The sequence below is a fragment of the Schistocerca piceifrons genome, chromosome 10 (genome assembly GCF_021461385.2).
Source record: "Schistocerca piceifrons isolate TAMUIC-IGC-003096 chromosome 10, iqSchPice1.1, whole genome shotgun sequence".
NCBI classification, from domain to species: domain Eukaryota; kingdom Metazoa; phylum Arthropoda; class Insecta; order Orthoptera; family Acrididae; genus Schistocerca; species Schistocerca piceifrons.
The window spans coordinates 46,864,377-46,884,093 of record NC_060147.1 but is presented as its reverse complement, the minus strand read 5'-3'; the positions used below and the strand labels follow the sequence as shown (position 1 = coordinate 46,884,093).

Below are 19,717 nucleotides of genomic sequence, written 5' to 3'. Positions count from 1 at the left end.
CCGAATCTTCCACCGAAAAACACGTCTGGTGTGTCATACACGGCGTTAGTGACAGTACGTGTCATATGACAGGCATCTCTTATCGGCGCACCTAATTTGTACTCCTGGTGAGTAGAGATGGGCAAACTCCTTCATCCTTGGGAACTAGTTCACTGGTGGTCGCCCTTTTTTGGGAACCGTTCATTTTCACTCGTTCACCGTTCACTGTCCTTGGTATATGGTTCTTATGAAAAAATTGAAAATTAGTAGCGAAGGTGACTGAAGATGGAACGCGCAAAGAAGGGGCGCTTGCCTTCCCCCTGAAGTATGGAGTTTTTGTTCATAACAGAATTCTCACGCACTTGTAACTTTCTGCAAAACATGTCGTTTAGCCAACTGTAGCGTTATGTGGCTGATCGTAGTGAAATAATATAAGATGGCGCACTAAAAACCGGCCCCGAGTACAGACTGCTCGCCAGTTACGCACGATTTGTTGACGGCTGTCGGCCGGGGTGGCCGAGCGGTTCTAGGCGCTACAGTCTCGAACCGCGCGACCGCTACGGTCGCAGGTTCGAATCCTGCATAGGACATGGATGTGTGTGATGTCCTTAGGTTTAAGTAGTTCTAAGTTCTAGGTGAGTGATGACCTCAGAAGTTAAGTCCCATACTGCCTTTTTTTTTTTTTTTTTGAGCGCTACGAGCAGAACAGATAAACATGTAATAATTAGGCTGTGAAGAAATAACAAATGAGCTAATGCAAACAACTTCGAAACAATAGATGACGATTGGTAAGCGACAATGAGCAGTCTAGTACCAGGGGCCGGTTTTTCCTGCGCCACCCTGCACTGCTGAAATATTGCAGAAGTTATCACATTCTCTTTACAAAATGTGACACCAGACACTCGATTACGAAGCGCGGGCTTCATTCGGTTGTAAATCGGTCTGCCTTCCGTAACAATGAACATGCTGTTTTACCTTAGATCATGCCGGCCGGGGTGGCCGACCGGTTCTAGGCGCTACAGTCTGGAACCGCGCGACCGCTACGGTCGCAGGTTCGACTCCTGCCTCGGGCATGGATGTCCTTAGGTTAGTTAGGTTTAAGTAGTTCTAAGTTCTAGGGGACTGATGACCTCAGAAGCTAAGTCCCATAGTGCTCAGAGGCATTTGAACCTTAGATCAAAAAAAGACGGAAAATGGACACTCGTGTCTGCCGTGCATGTCTAATAACAAAAGAATCTTGCCTTTTGACAAGTAATTCTTCTGCTATTTATCGAAATAGTGAATTAAGCCGATATGCCGTTTTGATGCCTGAAAAGACGTATGTGTTACATACCAGGTAATTTTTATTTAATTTATGTAATTATAAAATACATTTGAATCACCGGTCGTGGACGCTGAATAGAATATGAAAGGAACCAAAAGTTGAGAGTTGAAAAAAGGTTTGAAACACATCACGAATGGGCCTGCGAAGCGAACGAAATGAACAACAACTCGATACTGAACAAACTATGAGCAGTCGGCAGTGGAACTGCGACGAGCGGCCACGCGAAGAAGGACGAGTCCGGCCGAGCGAGACCGAGACAGAGACCGAGACCGAGCATGGAACGAGGCCGGCCGACGTGCCGTTGCGGGAGCGAGACCGACCGGTTCCTGTTCCCGGGAACTGTAAGTAGAAAGCCGCGACCTAAGTGAACTGTGAAAGACCGTTCCTTAGAATTCGTTCCTCACTCGTTCGGTTCATCTTGGTGAACCGTTCCTTTGGACCCGTTAGTTCGTGAACGACGCATCTCTACTGAGTGACTGAGTGACATATGCCACCTTGCACGATTTAGGTCTTCATATGAATGTGAATGTGACAAACCTCCTGGCAGATTAAAACTGTGTACCAGATCGAGACTCGAACTCGGGACCTTTGCCTTTCGCGGGCAAATGCTCTACAAACTGAGCTACCCAAGCACGACTCACGCCCCGTCCTCACAGCTTTACTTCTGCCAGTACCTCGTCTCCTACCTTCCAAACTTTACAGAAGCTCTCCTGCGAACCTTGTAGAACTGGCACTCCTTAATCTGCCAGGAAGTTTCATATCAGCACACACTCCACTGCAGAGTGAAAATCTCATTCTGGAAACACCCCGCAGGCTGTGGCTAAGCCATGTCTCAGCAATATCCTTTCTTTCAGGAGTGCTAGTTCTGCAAGGTTCGCAGGAGAGCTTCTGTAAAGTTTGGAAGGTAGGGGACGAGATATTGGCAGAAGTAAAGCTGTGAGGACCGGGCGTGAGTCGTGCTTCGGTAGCACAGATGGTAGAACACTTGCTGGCAAAAGGCAAAGGTCCCGAGTTCGAGTCTCAGACCGGCACACAGTTTTAATCTGCCAGGAAGTTACATATCAGCGCACACTCCGCTGCAGAGTGAAAATCTCATTCTGGAAACACCCCGCAGGCTGTGGCTAAGCCATGTCTCAGCAATATCCTTTCTTTCAGGAGTGCTAGTTCTGCAAGGTTCGCAGGAGAGCTTCTGTAAAGTTTGGAAGGTAGGAGACGAGATATTGGCAGAAGTAAAGCTGTGAGGACCGCGCGTGAGTCGTGCTTCGGTAGCTCAGATGGTCTTTGTTGTTGTAAGACTTACTTGTAACACTTAGTTACTAGAATTCTCATTTGTACACACTCCCTAAATGTAATCATATGACAAGTGGCGGTGGCACTTAGGTTTTTTATTTTTTTTATTTATTTATTATTTTTTTTTAGTTCCATTTTCCTAAGGGGCTTTTTAAGGGAAAAAAGTGGTCCAAAAAGGGGGTAGCGTCTAAAAAAAAAAAAAAAAGATGGTAGAGCAGTTGCCCGCGAAAGGCAAAGGTCCCGAGTTCGAGTCTCGGTCGGGCACATAGTTTTAATCTGCCAGAAAGTTTCATATCAGCGCACACTCTGCTGCAGAGTGAAAATCTCATTCTGGAAACATCCACCAGGCTGTGGCTAAGCCATGTCTCCGCAATATACTTTCTTTCAGGAGTGCCAGTTCTGCAAGGTTCGCAGGAGAGCTTCTGTGAAGTTTGGAAGGTAGGAGACGAGGTACTGGTAGATGTGAAGGTGTGAGTACCGGGCGTGAGTCGTGCTTCGGTAGCTCAGATGGTAGAGCACTTACTCGCGAAAGGCAAAGGTCACCAGTTCGAATCTCGGTCGGGCACACAATTTTAATCTGCCAGTAAGTTTCATTTACAGAAGCTCTACTGCGTACCTTGCAGAACCAGCACTCCTGAAAGTTGTTAGAGCACTTTCCCGCGAATTGCAAAGATCCCGGATTCGAATCTCGGTCCGGCAGACAGTTTTAATCTGCCAGGAAGATTCATATCAGCGCAAACTCCGCTGCAGAGTGAAAATCTCGTTCTGTGAATGTGATTACTCCCAAGGAAATTATGAAAACATGATAGTTTGCCACATAAGCTGCAACAAATGAACGCAACAGTTTTACAATCAGTTTCTCAGCGCTCTGACAAATCAGCGTTCCGTTTCGGACGTTTTTACTCTTGAGTTCCTTTCCTGTAACACAGTTCACACACGTTTACTTGTTGTTTTCATTTCTCTGAGACGTCTACGTGGTACCTCGCCTGTTCTCACTATTCATCACATTTGCGACGATAACGTATTCTTACCACATGGCTCATATTCTATAACCTATGTATTGTATGGCGACTGCCAAGACTACAGAAAGAGAACAAACAGTTCAATGACCGGACTGAAAGTTCACAATTTTGTGAAAGAAAAAGGTAAATAATATGAATGAGTTTTGAACCTGAATTGTCCGCGTAGCAGTTCAACACCGAGACCTCTTAACCACGACGCCATACTTTTTCCAGTGCGCTCGATGTTACACAATGTTTCCATTTTACTTCTTTTTTCACACTTCAGCACACCTTCCTGTTTTCATGCTTCATCTACGTTCAGTTTTGGCAAGCTATCCACTGGGCCATTTACCACTAACTCTGATGAGAGTGCGACGGGGAGTTTCCCGTATGAGGAAATTTACAGAACCGGCGTTTGAAGCTGACTGCAGACCGATCCTACTACCACCAACATACATTTCGCATAGGAACCACAAAGATAAGATACGAGAAATGAAATGAAATGACGCCCCATGCGGGGATGTTCGGCCGCCGTATTGCAAGTCCTATTTAGTTGACCCCACTTCGGCGACTTGCGAGTTAATAATGACAAAATAACGAGGAAGAACACCCAGTCAACATCAGGCAGTAAAAATCCCTACTCCCGCCAGGTATCGAACCCGGGACCCCTTGCGCGGGAAGCGAGAACGCTACCGCAAGACCACAAGCTGCAGACAAGATAGGAGAAATTAGGTATCGTACGAATGCATACAGACAATCATTTCCCCCTCACTCTATTTGTGAGTGGAACAGCAAAGGAAATGATTAGTACGGGGTACCTCCTGCCACACATAGTACTGTAGCTTGTGGAGTAATGATGTTGCTGTAGATGTAGAAAATGGAGTCATTTACGAAGCCACTTTCGCGAATCAGGTTTCACGAAACGTGTCTCGCAGTCTAACGTCACGTAAACGCACGTTTAGAGCGCGGGACTGGACACAGAGTTTCCTCTATGCTACCGCGTTTGTCGCACTCAGGCGCCGCGGAGTCTAATTTCTGTCGCGATGTCCGTTCTCGTTAAATTATCTCGCGCTTTCTGCGCGCCCTTACCCCTCCGCAGCATCCACCGGTCCTGCGCAGTCATCTGGAGCTGGCGGTCGATTCGAGTTGTCCGCGCACGCGGACATGCGCAACAATCGGCGCCGCAGTGCGCATGCGCGGCGGTGTAGCTATGCGGGAGAGCTGTCGGAAGCGAGTCGCTTGCCGCGTAGACGTTCCTTGAACTGCTGGTAGATGGCAGCAGCGTACCGCGTCCTTCGCTACGTATTAGACAAACATTTCTTCGCACTCTTCTGCATTCCTGTGGTGTCACATTTTTTCATGTTGTCACTTGATATATACGAGGTAAATGATGTATGCAACGGAATATCACACGTACCAGAGAGGTAAACAAATGTTATTCAGTGAAATACATGCCCTACATCTTACGACACTAGCGCCATAAGGTGGCCGTGATGATAACTTGTTGCTACGGTCTGATATGTATCAACGTTGCAAATCATGCAGTGGGGGTGTAACTCAGTGGTAGAGTGTCTGCTTCGCATGCAGAAAGTCCTGGGTTCAAATCCCAGCTCCTCCAAATTATTTTTATGTGTTTACTATTATTTGCAGCAATTGACAGAAACATATGATTACTCGTTTTTGAATCTTACTCGCAGACAATGGCTTATTATCACTGTATAAGTCACAATCATAAGTTCGATCAGAAGGCTTTTTTTTTTGAATTAGCAATAGTGATTACTGGTTATTCCACCTCCAGCCGCAGCCATATGAATCTCATGCACTTTCCCATACCGGGTGAAAGTTGCAATTTTTGGCGTAGAGTCACTATAATTTCCTAGCGTAACATTAATTCAACCGTCATTTTCGGTGTCTAATGTAAGATTTGTTTCTGTTGGAGATTGCGTACAAATCAAGTGACAGTTGAATTTTTGTTACGTTGCGCAGTTGCAGTGATTCTACGTCAAAAAGTGCAACTTTCACCAGGTTTTCTACACAGGGGAAAACTGCATGATATTCAAGTACTGAAGTCGACATTTTACTCTAAGTACTTTTTTCATTTTTCATTATTTCATTTTCATTTTTCATTGTTGAAGTGACACGACAGTAGATTAGATACATAGAGAAATACGATTTTTCCAGGTTCCAGAATTGGCAACAGTCGGCTGTAAGAAAATAAGCTATTTTTGAAAACACATGGTACACTTTAAGTAGAAAATAAAAAATACAACCGAGTAAGGAAAAATTTACTTTGAAATAGACAAAATTAACGCCTGAAATCATCGACATAACGAAAACTGTCACTGCAGTAGCTTTAACAGTGTTACTGTATCATTGTTCCACAATTGTATTGGGTATACAGGCCAGCATGATTGCAGAAGAAACTATTTTGTATGAGATTTACTTCATTTGAGGAGAAAAGTCAACAAAAAAATCCATGTTACAACATAGAAAGACGTGTTAGTGAAGCCTGTAACCTAAGCAGCTGTGTTTGACTTTGTCGCATGAGACAAATGAAACTGTGCGCGACGGAATGTCATACCTAACGGCCCGGGTTCGATTCCCGGCTGGGTTCGGAGATTTTCTCCGCTCAGAGACTGGGTGTTGTGTTGTCCTTATCATCGTCATTTCATCCACACCGACACGCAAGTCGGCGAAGTAGCGTCAACTCGAAAGACTTGCACCAGGCGAACGGTCTACCCGACCGGAGTCCCTAGCCATGCGGCATTTCCAATGAATCTGTAACGCGAATGTGTGTGTTGGTCATTAGATCCCAACTTTGGGCGTAATTACCCCTTGAGGGATAAAATGGTCTTTCCTTAAGGGTAAAAACAAAGTGTTTCAACTGTATTTCAGTCACTAAACTAAATTATATTTAATATATCGTTGCTATCATCACTATTTCGTAGGACTGTAATGCTGATTATAAAAGCTACCAATAATTACGTTTCTTTTCACATATTGTGCTGGTGGGGTTTACAGTTTCTGTAACAAATGTATGAACAGCATCTGCCTCACATAGTACCCGCCCTACGCACATATTTTGTACTGTGCACCAGCAACTATAACAGTAAGATGGAGACATATGCGTAATACGGGGTGTTCAAAAAGTCCCTCCGCAGTGCCGTATGATTGTTCACCTGCCTGGGTTACTTCCCTTCAAGTGGACTCTCCCAACACTCCACTGTTTCGTTTATCTCAGCCAGCGTCAGTAGTATCGTTGCTGTGTGTCGTTACGTGTTGACGAGAACGTTCAAGTTTAGTTCCTATGTTCGTTTGTTTCGTTTTTGTCACTGTTAAAATGCTAACGATTAAAGAACGTGTGTTTTTAGTCGAACAAGTGCTCAAGGCTGGCGGTAAAGACACAGTTTCAGTTCGTCAAACAATTAGTTCAGTTTTCCCGGAGACAACACCCTCACATCGCGATACTCTGCGAGATTTGATTAACAAATTTCGAAGTACGGGTTCAGTGACAGATGCGTCGAGAAGTGGTAGTCCTAGCGTTTTGTCTGAGGATAAACTACTCGATATTTCCGATAAAATGTCCATTCGTCCAAACAAGGCAGTAAGAAAACTCGCCCAGGAAATCGATGTTAGTGTCGGAACGGCCCACACAGCTGTAAGGAAAAAATCAGAACTTTTCCCATACAAAAATACAGTCGTGCAAGAACTGAGAAATACTGATCATGGCAAGAGACTGCATTATTGTCAATGGTTCAAAAATTTCGTTCAACAGAATGGAAGGGATATTCTTAATGAAACGTTTTTCACTAATGAGGCGTGGTTTCATTTATCCGGGTACATGGACTCGCAAAATTCTCGTATGTGAAGTACTGCAAATTGTGTATTCACGAGGAACCACTTCATTCTGTGAAAATAGGAGTTTGGATTGCAATTTCTCGACGTCGGATTGTGGGTCCCATATTTTTCAACGAAGCAATAAACGCCTAACGATACTGCAGTGAGTTTCATTTCGGTATATTGACTGCGGCATACGGCACGCGCGGCTAACAATCATACGGCACTGCGCAGAGACTTTTTGAACACCCCGTATATTCTTAAATATCTCAAGAAATGCCTTCTGCAGGTTATGCGTAGAGTTCCCACAACTGATATTATATGAATTGTGCATGTTGCTGATCTGATCTTAAGTGTAAATAAGAATATTTGCAGCTATGATCGCGTGTTGAAATACACTACTGGCCAATAAAATTGCTACACTACAAAGATGACGTGCTACAGTCACGAAATTTAACCGACAGGAAGAAGATGCTGTGATATGCAAATGATTAGCTTTTCAGAGCATTCACACAAGGTTGCTGCCGGTGGCTACACCTACAACGTGGGACATGAGGAAAGTTTCCGACCGATTTCTCATATACAAACAGCAGTTGACCGGCGTTGCCTGGTGAAATGTTGTTGTGATGCCTCGTGTAAGGAGGAGAAATGCGTTCCATCACGTTTCCGCCTTTGATAAAGGTCGTATTGTAGCTCATCGCGATTGCGGTTTATCGTATCGTGACATTGAGTTCCAATCGTGACAATGATCCAATGAGAGAATATGGAATCGGTGGGTTCAGGAGGGTAATACGTAACGCCGTGCTGGATCTCAACGGCCTCGTGTCACTAGCAGTCGAGATGACACGCATCTTATCCGCATGGCTGTAACGGATCGTGCAGCCACGTCTCGATCTCTGAGTCAACGGATGGGGACGTTTGCAAGACAACAACGATCTGCACGAACAGTTCGACGACGTTTGCAGCAGCACGCACTATCAGCTCGGAGACCATGGCTGCGGTTACTCTTGACGCTGCATCACAGACAGGAGCGCCTGCGATGGTGTACTCGACGACGAACCTGGGTGCACGAATGGCAAAACGTCATTTTTTCGGATGACTGGAGGTTCTGTTTACAGCATCGTGATGGTCGCATCCGTGTTTGGTGACATCGCGGTGAACGCACATTGGAAGCGTGTATTCGTCATCACCATACTGGCGTATCACCCGCGTGATGGTATGGGGTGCCGTTGGTTACACGTCTCGGTCACCTCTTGTTTGCATTGACGGCACTTTGAACAGTGGACGTTACATTTCAGATATGTGACGACCCGTGGCTCTACCCTTCATTCGATACCTGCGAAACCGTATATTTCAGCAGGATAATGCACGACCGCATGTTGCAGCTCCTGTACGGGGCTTTCTGGATACAGAAAATGTTCGACTGTTCTCCTGGCCTGCACATTCTCCAGATCTCTCCCCTACTGAAAACGTCTGGTCTGTGGTGGCCGAGCAACTGGCTCGTTACAGTACGCCAGTCACTACTCTTGACGAACGGTGATATCGTGTTGTAGGTGCATGGGCAGCTGTACCTGTACTCGTCATCCGAGCTCTGTTTGACTCAATGCCCCGGCGTATCAAGGCCGTTATTACGGCAAGAGGTGGTTGTTCTGGGTACTGATTTCTCAGGACTGTGCACCCAAATTGTGTGAAAATATAATCACATGTCAGTTCTAGTATAATATATTTGCCCAATGAATACGCGTTTATCATCTGCATTGCTTCTTGGTGTAGCAATTTTAATGGCCGGTTGTGTATTTCTTCGGCATTCGTTCCATAAGAAAAAACGAACTAATTCACAGCTGAACACAACAGCAACATTGGAATAGGCGCGCTATACTGCTGCAGAGTCTACACAGCATAATAATAATAATAATAATACTGATAATAATAGGATGTATCTACTCCAGTGGCCTGGCCCTTAGCATGAGCAGTCAATTCTTTAAATTTCTGCCAGTTCAGAATCTGGGGATCAAGGCTTTTACAGACAATAGGCCTAATATTGGGCATACATTTTAATATGGTTGATTTTAAGTAGGGTGCAGGGTGTGGATGAAGCAGGTCGGCAGGGAAAGAAGTGGTGTTTTTGTTAGATATGTCTGCCCTCAGTGTGGATAGCTCTGTTTCTTGGCAAGGAGTTGTTGGTAGATTTCTTGCTGCACTGATAACTGCATTATTATGTAAAAAATGAGCTTATTACAAATGAACAGTACCTGTTGTCTCTTTAGTTCGTTCATTACTGAAACATCTACAAAAACACCATTTATCATTTGTCATTTCAAAAATGAAAGTGTGCAAATAAAATAATTTTCTATTCTAAAGATTAGCTGCGATGTATGGGATAGTGTAGCACGGCTGGAGGGGGATAGGGGGATGGGGGGGGGGGGGGGGGGGGAGAAGGCAGGGTTAGTAGCTAATATGGGTAATGATCTCAGAAATGTTGAGAACCGCTAATGTGAACGAATAGTCCACTCTGAGGCGTTTTTGGATGGCTCAGCTGCCGAAACACAAAAGACTTGCTTTCGGCTCCCAGTCTGGAACAACGTTAAGTTGCTTCATTACAAGCTGCGTCTACACAGTTCTGACATTTGCAAAGCCGTTGAACAGTACATGGTGCCGGATAGTTGTTCACCAGTATAGCTGAATTTGGTGAACTGTTCCAATCGCGATTTGAGCGAGGCAAAAATGAGTGAATCCCTTCGTTCACACCCTGCCCTCTCTTGCCTAGTAATGGGAACAAACGAATGAAATAATTGATTCTGTGAGTTATTGGAAACCAGTTGACTTATTCGGTCGGTTCAACTATTCATTCATTATTTTGAATGGAACTAATCTGTGTAAACAACGGAACGAAAACACTCGATACGGTACAGTGTAGTTTTACATACTGACTGAATTATTCATTCCTTGATTTCATGTGTAACCAGTCTACAGGTTTATTTTTTTTTCTGTTGAGCCACGTAATAATGCGTCCTTTCAACTGAAATCACTCTGAAGTGTTTTGGCTGAGTGGGCTGTCCATTCCGTCTTCTGAGTGAAACCAGTCTTTTAGTAGTTGAACTACAGCTGGGGTACTGAATACAAATACTCGCAGAGTGTAACCACAACGCCGAGGGTACGTGAAGACATCTCAGGGGCTACTTCAAAGTTAAAATGAGCGTTATACACGTTCGTTTAATTCTGCACTCTATAGACTAATACCTTATTTCAGCATTTAAAACTGAATAATATACTTCCACATGCAATTAATATGTAACTTCTTAAGCCGACGTGTCATTTGGAGTACAGAGTTGAACGTAAAAGTTGCCTTAGGTGGTACGTGAAGAAGAAAAAAAAAAAAAAAAAACAAGAAGAAAATTTTATCTAGAGTTAGCATTCTGCTGAAAAGATGTCATAATCTCCATAAATTAAATCATTTTGGAACGCTTATGCAGCTATTTATTTGTATATAAGCTAAAAATATTATGCAGACAGTTACATCGCCGGCTACTGCGTATATTGAAATCAAACCACGTATATTGAAATCAAACCAGTGTGCACAAACCTGTTTACATTTCACAGGCTCTGGAATAGAACTGCTGATGTTTTGAAAAATATCGGGAATTGGATAGATCGAAATTTAAAAATACCATCACTTCTGGCCCTAGATACAGAGAAAGAAATTATCGATACATCGACGGAAAATATATCGACGTACTGGTTAAAACAACATTAGCTGCACATTGAAAATTACTGCCAGTTTTAGAGCTGTATATTTATACACTGATCTATTATTAGTTATTCTGCACATCAACAAGCTAGCAGCGTGCCTATCCTATTTAAAGCAAGAACTGAAAGGAAAATGATGCACGTTCACGGTTGGCGATAGGCCCTAACCACTTTGATAACAATGGTAACCGCATGTAAGTGGCGGTTTCGTCACATAATCGAATTTGTCCGAATCACTTCATGTTGACTTGCCAGTTTTTTTGTTTCATTTCTGTAAACGCCAGCGATCTAGCAGTTGCAGTGTCAAAATTACGTTGCAGTTTCCGTTGGTAGAACCGAGCGCCGATTACGTCAGCGTTTCCCCTCGCACGTCTCCGCCCACCACAAAGACCAGTCTTGTCACTTCAGATTTTTGTTCATCAGTTTTGAAGAATGCCGATGTGAAGAAGTAGAAAGCTGTTTGCGTTAAAAAGTCTTTTTTAACACAACTGGTGTGATATTCCTGCACACTGGATGTCTTGTTATTCCATTCGCCCCCCCCCCCCCCCCCCAGTGCAATCTGACTACAACTTTGAGCCAACCTATACTTGCTTCTCACAGTCAAAGAGAAAGACTGGACGTGATGGAAGCTCAAAAAGTAATAAGACTTCTTCACACTTCACACATTGAAAGTAAAATTTTGCTCTACTACACTTTCAAAAGAACAACTTCAAATATTTATCGAAAATTGCGAAAAAAGTATAATATAAAGTAAAAATGTCGGTACTGTACATTGCGATTTCGACATCGATATTTCGATTATACGATCAACAATGCCGGCAACAGGTATAGAAAATTTGGGAAGACTATCGATACATCGATTTTAGAGAGGCCCTACCCTGGAACGCAACAAGTACAGTATTTCAAGGGCAAGAAGCGGTATTATTCACATTCATACAGTGATGCTTCAGTTTTACAGTTTAGCCTGTCTCTAGTCATCATTGTAAACAAGTCTGTAACCACTCTCGCTCACCTGTACACCTCTCGAAGCGACAATAGACTATCTTCTTACGTTAAAAACAAGATTCGAAGTATGTTATTTTGAGGGATAATAACATTCAAATAGTACTTTTGTTCAATATTCTCACGAAATACCTGTTGTTTTTATGTAATAATAGCTTTAAGAAAAACATTAAATTTCGAGATTTGGTCACATGCTACGAAACATTCTTTTGATCACTGTAGCTCTGGTGACGTCACAGGCTAGGTGTTCAAATGTGTGTGAAATCTTACGGCACTCAACTGCTAAGGTCATCAGTCCCTAAGCTTACACACTACTTAACCTAAATTATCCTAAGGGCAAACACACACACCCATGCCCGGGGCTGTTAAGTGAAAACTTCCCGAAAATTAATTGGTTTTGGGTCTCTTTGTTCTTCAAAAACAACCCAGATTTTTATGTTCTGGCAATAATAAACATGGAAAGTGTATTACATGCCGACTGGGACACAGCAAAAAGTTGGATAACTGTCTTAAAAACTCGCTCATATGACACAGAATAGCTTTTCCAGCCCAATTTATGAGAGCCTGCTCAATAAAACACATTGGTAAGTTTTTCATTTACAAGATAATTCTGATTGGCAATGGCTGTTATTGTTGCCAGAACCACAACTGTTTTCCAGGTAACTCTTTTCTGCATTTTCAAAATTCCTGACAGTATAAAAACAGTGGCTTGCTTTCAACCGCTTTACACACTAGAATTTTTCTGTTCCTCCGCGTAATTAATTTAAACCATAAACCACCGGAGCACAAAAATGGCGAATATGTTATGTGTTTAAAAGATTCTTGAGTTAAAAGTGGGGTACCAGCTGCATCATTTTACCTTCCTCAAAACGTTTCCCAGAGAAATTTGACATGCGGGCCTATTCATGCTTTTTTATGCTGAGAGTGGAGGAGATGGTGGCCATGGGAAAGAGACAGAAAATTAATAAATGGTAGAAGACAGTAGACATTGGTTGTGGTATAGAAAGAGTGAAGGAGACAATAGCAGTGTGAGAGAAAAAGAGGGTCATAATGCCAGTGAAAGATAGTGAAACGTAGTAGACAGAGAGATAACAGTGATAGGAAGAGAGTGAAGGAGACAATACCAGTGTGAGAGAAAAACAGAGTCATAGTGGCAGTGAAAAAATAGTGAAACATAGTAAAACAGAGGGAGAAAGTGATAGGACAAGAGTTAAGGAGACAATAGCAGTGTGAGAGAAAAAGAGGGTCATAGTAGCAGTGAAAAATAGTGGAATATAGAAGACAGAGAGAGAACAGTGATACGAAGAAGGTGAAGGGGACAGTAAAAGTGGGAGAAGAATAAAGAGAAGGAGAAAGTGGAAGTGGGTGAGAGGCAGTGATAATGAGGGACAGAGTATATAACATTGTCATCAAGGAGAAAGTGATGATGAGAAGAGACAGTAGCAATGGGAAGGAATGAATGACACAGTAGCAGTAGTAGAGAGCAAAAGAGAGACAGTGATGGCAAGAGAAGAGAGTAGCAGTTGGACAGAATGAAGGAGATTGTGGCTGTAAGACAGGAGGCAGAGAGACAATGATGATGAAAAAAAAAATGGTTCAAATGCTTCTAAGCACTATGGACTTAACATCTGTCATCAGTCCCCTAGACTTAAAACTACTTAAACCTAACTAACCTAAGGACATCACACACATCCATGCCCGAGGCAGGATTCGAACCTGCGACCATAGAAGCAGCCGCACCGTTCCGGACTGAAGCGCCTAGAGTGGCTCGGCCACAGCGGCGGGCTAATGACAATGAGTTGGCCTGAATTCACAATCAAGGTGTCGATGGTAATAACATTAAAGAAAACTCAAGGAAAGAGAAAGGGGCGAAGGGAAGACTAACAGGGAGGGGCGAGGAAATGGAATGAGGGGCGGGAGGAGGTGATGAGGGGGCAGCAGATGACAACAGACAGACAGAAGAGGAGATAGACACAGAGAGGGGAGATGAGGAGATTAGAATGTACATCCGCTTCCCATAGGTGTTTAGTAATTGAAGCATTGCCGAGGTTGGTAGTGTTGAAAATGTGGCACTTTCATTCAATGCATGGAGTTTCAATTGTTAGATTGTGGACGCTAAGTTATCATTCATCTACTGACTAACGTCGCACACATTTGCCTCGGTGAGAACATTTGGCTTGAGAGAAACATCTTTATTTTGCGTCCTCCGAACGGCGTACTAAATCTAGTTCCTCGCATGCTGTTCCTCGGCGCGTAGGATTTCTAGAGTGTTGTGAGAACAGAGTCGGCTCGCCGTCTGATAGACAGCCGATACATCTTCGTACCGCCACCCAGGCCGTCCCAGATCGCCTAATGGCTGCCAACGGCTCCCATCCGGAGCAGCCCGGCGAAATCGAACCATGACAAATGACTGCCGCCGCCGTGAAAAATTGCCCTCGCAGCCAATGGGATGCGGCCTTCTTCCGCGCGGCCGATCGAAGCGCCGCTGTTCGGCGCTTGTGACAACTATGAGTCGCCTGGGACGGACTGTCTCTGCGCATAACTGCGTTGTGTGCGGGAGAGCAACAAGCTAAAGATAACGCTGTTGTTATTGCATCTACATCTACATCTATACTCTGCAGACTACTATGAAGTGCATGGCGGAGCGTACTTCCCAGCATGGCGGTCATTACAAGTTTCCATTAATTTACGTGTATGGTCACAAACTTTTTGTTAACAGATTACCGGTTTCGGTCTTTAATGACCATCATCAGATCTGCAGCAAAAATGGGAAAAACATAAGTACTCTCGCAAACTGTCTACAGCTTAAGAACAATACATAGACCATAATGAAAAGTGGTACTGACAAAATATACATTTGTGCGCTTTAAATATGAAGAGGCATACCTGTATCATAAAAACAAAATCTTAATGTACTGCAGCCATAGTGGCAATGTCAAATGTTAAGTGCGTAATCAGCACCAGCATCGTCAAATACATACAAATAACATCACATGCAGGAGTCATGTTGTCAGTATACTACTGTTTCAAACAAGCTGTCGTACAGTAGACACAAGATGTTTGTTTTGTAAGTTCACCAAATGTCGCTAATGTCAGCATACACTAGTTTTCAATAATTAATTGAAAAAGCGAAAATAAAGGTTATACAATAGTTGAAGTCTGTAATAAGCTTATAACGTATAAAAGGCATTACAGTATTAAAAAGCAATAAAAAGAAGAAGATGACAAATGTAAGAGGGCGCTGATTATGTGCAGCACTATGTTTTCTTTCGTTTGTGGCTCCATTAGTGATTGTTTTAGGGTTGTTTAATATTACCTGGTGCACTATTAACGGTGTTTAATATTTATGTCATTGTCTAGAATATTGGCACTTGAACACATGTCAACCACTGTTTCATCTACATCCACATCCATACTCCGCAAGCCACCTGACGGTGTGTGGTGGAGAGTACCTTGAGTACCTCTATCGGTTCTCCCTTCTATTCCACTCTCATATTGTTCGTGGAAAGAAGGATTGTCGGTATGCCTCTGTGTGGGTTCTAATCTCTCTGATTTTATCCTCATGGTGTCTTCGCGAGATGTACGTAGGATGGAGCAATGTACTGCTTGACTCCTCAGTGAAGGTATGTTCTCGAAACTTCAACAAAAGCCCGTACCGAGCTACTGAGCGTCTCTCCTGCAGAGTCTTCCTCTGGAGTTTATCTATCATCTCCGTAACGCTTTCGCGATTACTAAATAATCCTGTAACGAAGCGCGCTGCTCTCCATTGGATCTTCTCTATCTATTCTATCAAACGTATCTGGTACGGATCCCACACCGCTGAGCACTATTCAAGCAGTGGGCGAACAAGCGTACTGTAACCTACTTCCTTTGTTTTCGGACTGCATTTCCTTAGGATTCTTGCAATGAATCTCAGTCTGGCATCTGCTTTACCGACGATTAACTTTATATGATCATTCCATTTTAAATCACTCCTAATGCATACTCCCAGATAATTTATGGAATTAACTGCTTCCACTACAGAAGAATGCTGAAGATAAGGTGGGTAGATCACGTAACTAATGAGGAGGTATTGAATAGGATTGGGGAGAAGAGAAGTTTGTGGCACAGCTTGACTAGAAGAAGGGATGGGTTGGTAGGACACGTTTTGAGGCATCAAGGGATCACAAATTTAGCATTGGAGGGCAGCGTGGAGGGTAAAAATCGTAGAGGGAGACCAAGAGATGAATACACTAAGCAGATTCAGAAGGATGTAGGGTGCAGTAGGTACTGGGAGATGAAGAAGCTTGCACAGGATAGAGTAGCATGGAGAGCTGCATCAAACCGGTCTCAGGACTGAAGACCACAACAACAACAACTGCTTCCAGTTGCTGACCTGCTATATTGTAGGTAAATGATAAGGGACCTTTCTTTCTATGTATTCGGAGCACATTACACTTGTCTACATTGAGATTCAATTGTCATTCCCTGCACCATGCGTCAATTCGCTGCAGATCCTCATGCACTTCGGTGCAATTTTCCATTGTTACAACCTCCCGATATACCACACCATCATCCGAAAAAAGCCTCAGTGAACTTCCGATGTCATCCACAAGGTCATTTATGTATATTGTGAATAGCAACGGTCTTCATATTTTTAACAATATTACTTTTGTCGCGTTCTTCTTTTTATTACTTTTTATTGCTGTAATGCCTTTTATACGTTATAAGCTTATTTCAGACGTCAACTATTGTATCCCCTTTATTTTCGCTTTTTCAATTAATTACTGATAACTAGTGTATGCCGACATTAGCGACATCTGGTGAACTTACAACACAAACGTCTTGTGGCTACTGTACGGCAGCTTGTTACGAACAGTAGTGCTACTGATAACATGACTCGTGCATATTATGTTATTTATATGTATTTTGGTGATGCTGGTGCTGATTCCGCATTTAACATTTGACGATACCACTATGGCTGCAGTATATTAGGACTTTGTTTTTATGAAACAGGTATGCCTCTTCATATTTAAAGCGCACAAATATATATTTTGTCAGTACCACTTTTCATTATAGCCTATGTATTGTTCTTAAGCTGTATACAGTTTGCGAGTGTATTTATGTTTTTCCCATTTTTGCTGCAGATCTGATGATGATAAATACCGAAACCGGCAATCTGTTAACAAAAAGTTTGTGACCATAGACGTAAATTAAAGGAAACTTATTACATATACAGGTCGCTGTGTTTTTCGCGACGATGTCGCAGCTTGTGAAAACACAGCTTCTGCCTGTCCCATTTGTGGATGGAGTGCAGGACGGATCGCTGCTCAAACGTATCTGGCGACAGTGTAACTAATCTAACATCGACTAAATGTGTCTAATAGTGTATTTTAATACGACAGTATGCCATCCCAGGCAATTTATAACACTTAAAACACTTGATAATGACACTTTGAAATCATGATTGTGTGTGTAAATGTAACACTGTAAATAAACGAGTCTAATGGCGGTTCTGACTGTCAAGAAACATATTATGACATTATGAAAAAAAATTATGCTTACTACCTGAGCCCCCATCTTACTCGCTCCTGTGAACGGGAACGCGTTATGCAGATCTTGGTGCCTCTCGCGTCCATCTGGAAAGGGTAATGATTTTACTATATTATATATCTAGTTTTTACTGAGTTTAACGAAAAAGGCGGTGTTGCCCTCATATATTCTACGATGGCCTTTGGCTACACTGACTAAAGGATTCTTCTAAGAAATACAAATTAAGGTATTTGCTCTTTCAAGTAGTTGATCTGTTTATACATGCTTATAGGTTATCCAAGTCTGCACAACGCGATCGCGGTTCTTAAATAGATGTATTTGTTCTCTGTTTTATATGTAGATAACCTGAAGATGCCTAAGTAAGGCGAAACGCGTCGTTGAAAAATAAAAAAACTAAAATTGCAACCAAGGCTGTTTTTAACCAATACTAAAAAAATCATTAGCCTAACATTGTTTTTGATTTTTAAATCGCAAACACGAAAAGATATCAAGAGGAGCTTGCAGTCTGAGCAAGGGTGTTGTAGTATATCGTAGTAAGACCCCTCCACGATTCTCAATCAAACTCTCACGTACAAAACAGCTTGAAACGTCTGACTGCTGTAAAAAATTAGTGAATGTGTTAACTGTATGGCTCATAAAGAAAGGAAACCACCCAAAAGACATGGCCAAATGTCGTTGGTGCACCAGTGTACATTAGCGTCTAGGGTAACCACAGCCACGGTCTCAGAGCTGATTGTCCATGCTGCTGCAAACGTCGTCGAACTGTTCGTGCAGATGGTTGTTGTCTTGCAAACGTCCCCATCTTTTGACTCAGGGATCGAGGCGTGGCTGCACGATCCGTTACAGCCATGCGGATAAGATGTCTATCATCTCGACTGCTAGTGACACGAGGCCGTTGGGATGCAGCACGGCGTTTCGTATTACCCTCCTGAACCCACCGATTCCATTATTCTGCTAACAGTCATCGGATCTCGACGAACGCGAGCTGCAATGTCGCGATACGATAAACCGCATTCGCGATTTGCTACAATCAGACTTTGATAAAAGTCGGAAACGTGATGGCACGCATTTCTCCTCCTTACACGAAGCATCACAACAACGTTTCACCAGGCAACGCCGGTCAACTGCTGTTTGTGTATGAGGAATCGGTTGGAAACTTTCCTCATGTCAGTACGTCGGCGCCAACCTTGTGTGAATGCTCTGAAAAGCTGATCATTTGCATATCACAGCATCTTCTTCCTGTCGGTTAAATTTCGCGTCTCTAGCACGTCCTCTTCGTGGTGTAGCAATTTTAATGGCCAGTAGTGTATTTATTTACACAGCACCGTTATCTGTTTCGAACCGATATGTTCATCTTCAGACGGGTAATTCACGTTTTACATCCATTCGCCTTTTGTCTGCCCCTTTGATGAAATTTTCTTGGGGTGGTGGTGTCCTACGACCGAAACAAGATGTGTGACAACGACTTTTTAACTGTAATTGTGCCTCGCAGCGATTTTTTAAGCGCAGTACCAGTCAGCAGGTATATGAGGCGTCCCAGTGGGGCGTGGCGGTGACGTAGCGTCGTTTTCCCGTGCTGTGACTAATAAGGCGAGCGATTTCCCGTGCTGTGACTAATAAGGCGAGCGATACACGCTAGGCGTAGGCAGGTGCAACACGTCACCGAGCCAGTCGCTTACAGCTTCACTCAGTTATTGCTGGTGTCTACCAGATGTGTTAAAAAAGTATCGGGAATGTTCATCTTCTGGCCAATAATTTTATTTATTCGTCTACATTTACACTTCCTCCTTTCAATGTAGTCCCCCTTACGTGTTATACACTTACGCCAGCGCTTCTTCCTAACACCGAAACACTTCTGGAACTCGATCTCTGCGATGATTATTATGAACATCAGCCGTCTACACTGCTGTATAAATGGTTTTTATTTTCTATTACGGCATATTGGCGTCATCAGGTGCTCTGTAAATACCTATGTACCAGATGGTCTTAATATAACGGTCTGTAA

General features: G+C 43.2%; 1 non-coding gene across 1 annotated transcript; it reads left to right on the top strand.

Annotated features, from left to right (window-relative positions):
* Window positions 1-5,140: 5,140 nt before the first annotated feature.
* Window positions 5,141-5,212, top strand: Trnaa-cgc. Its single transcript has one exon. It is a non-coding gene; the product is annotated as a tRNA-Ala (tRNA).
* The last annotated feature ends 14,505 nt before the right edge of the window (window positions 5,213-19,717 follow it).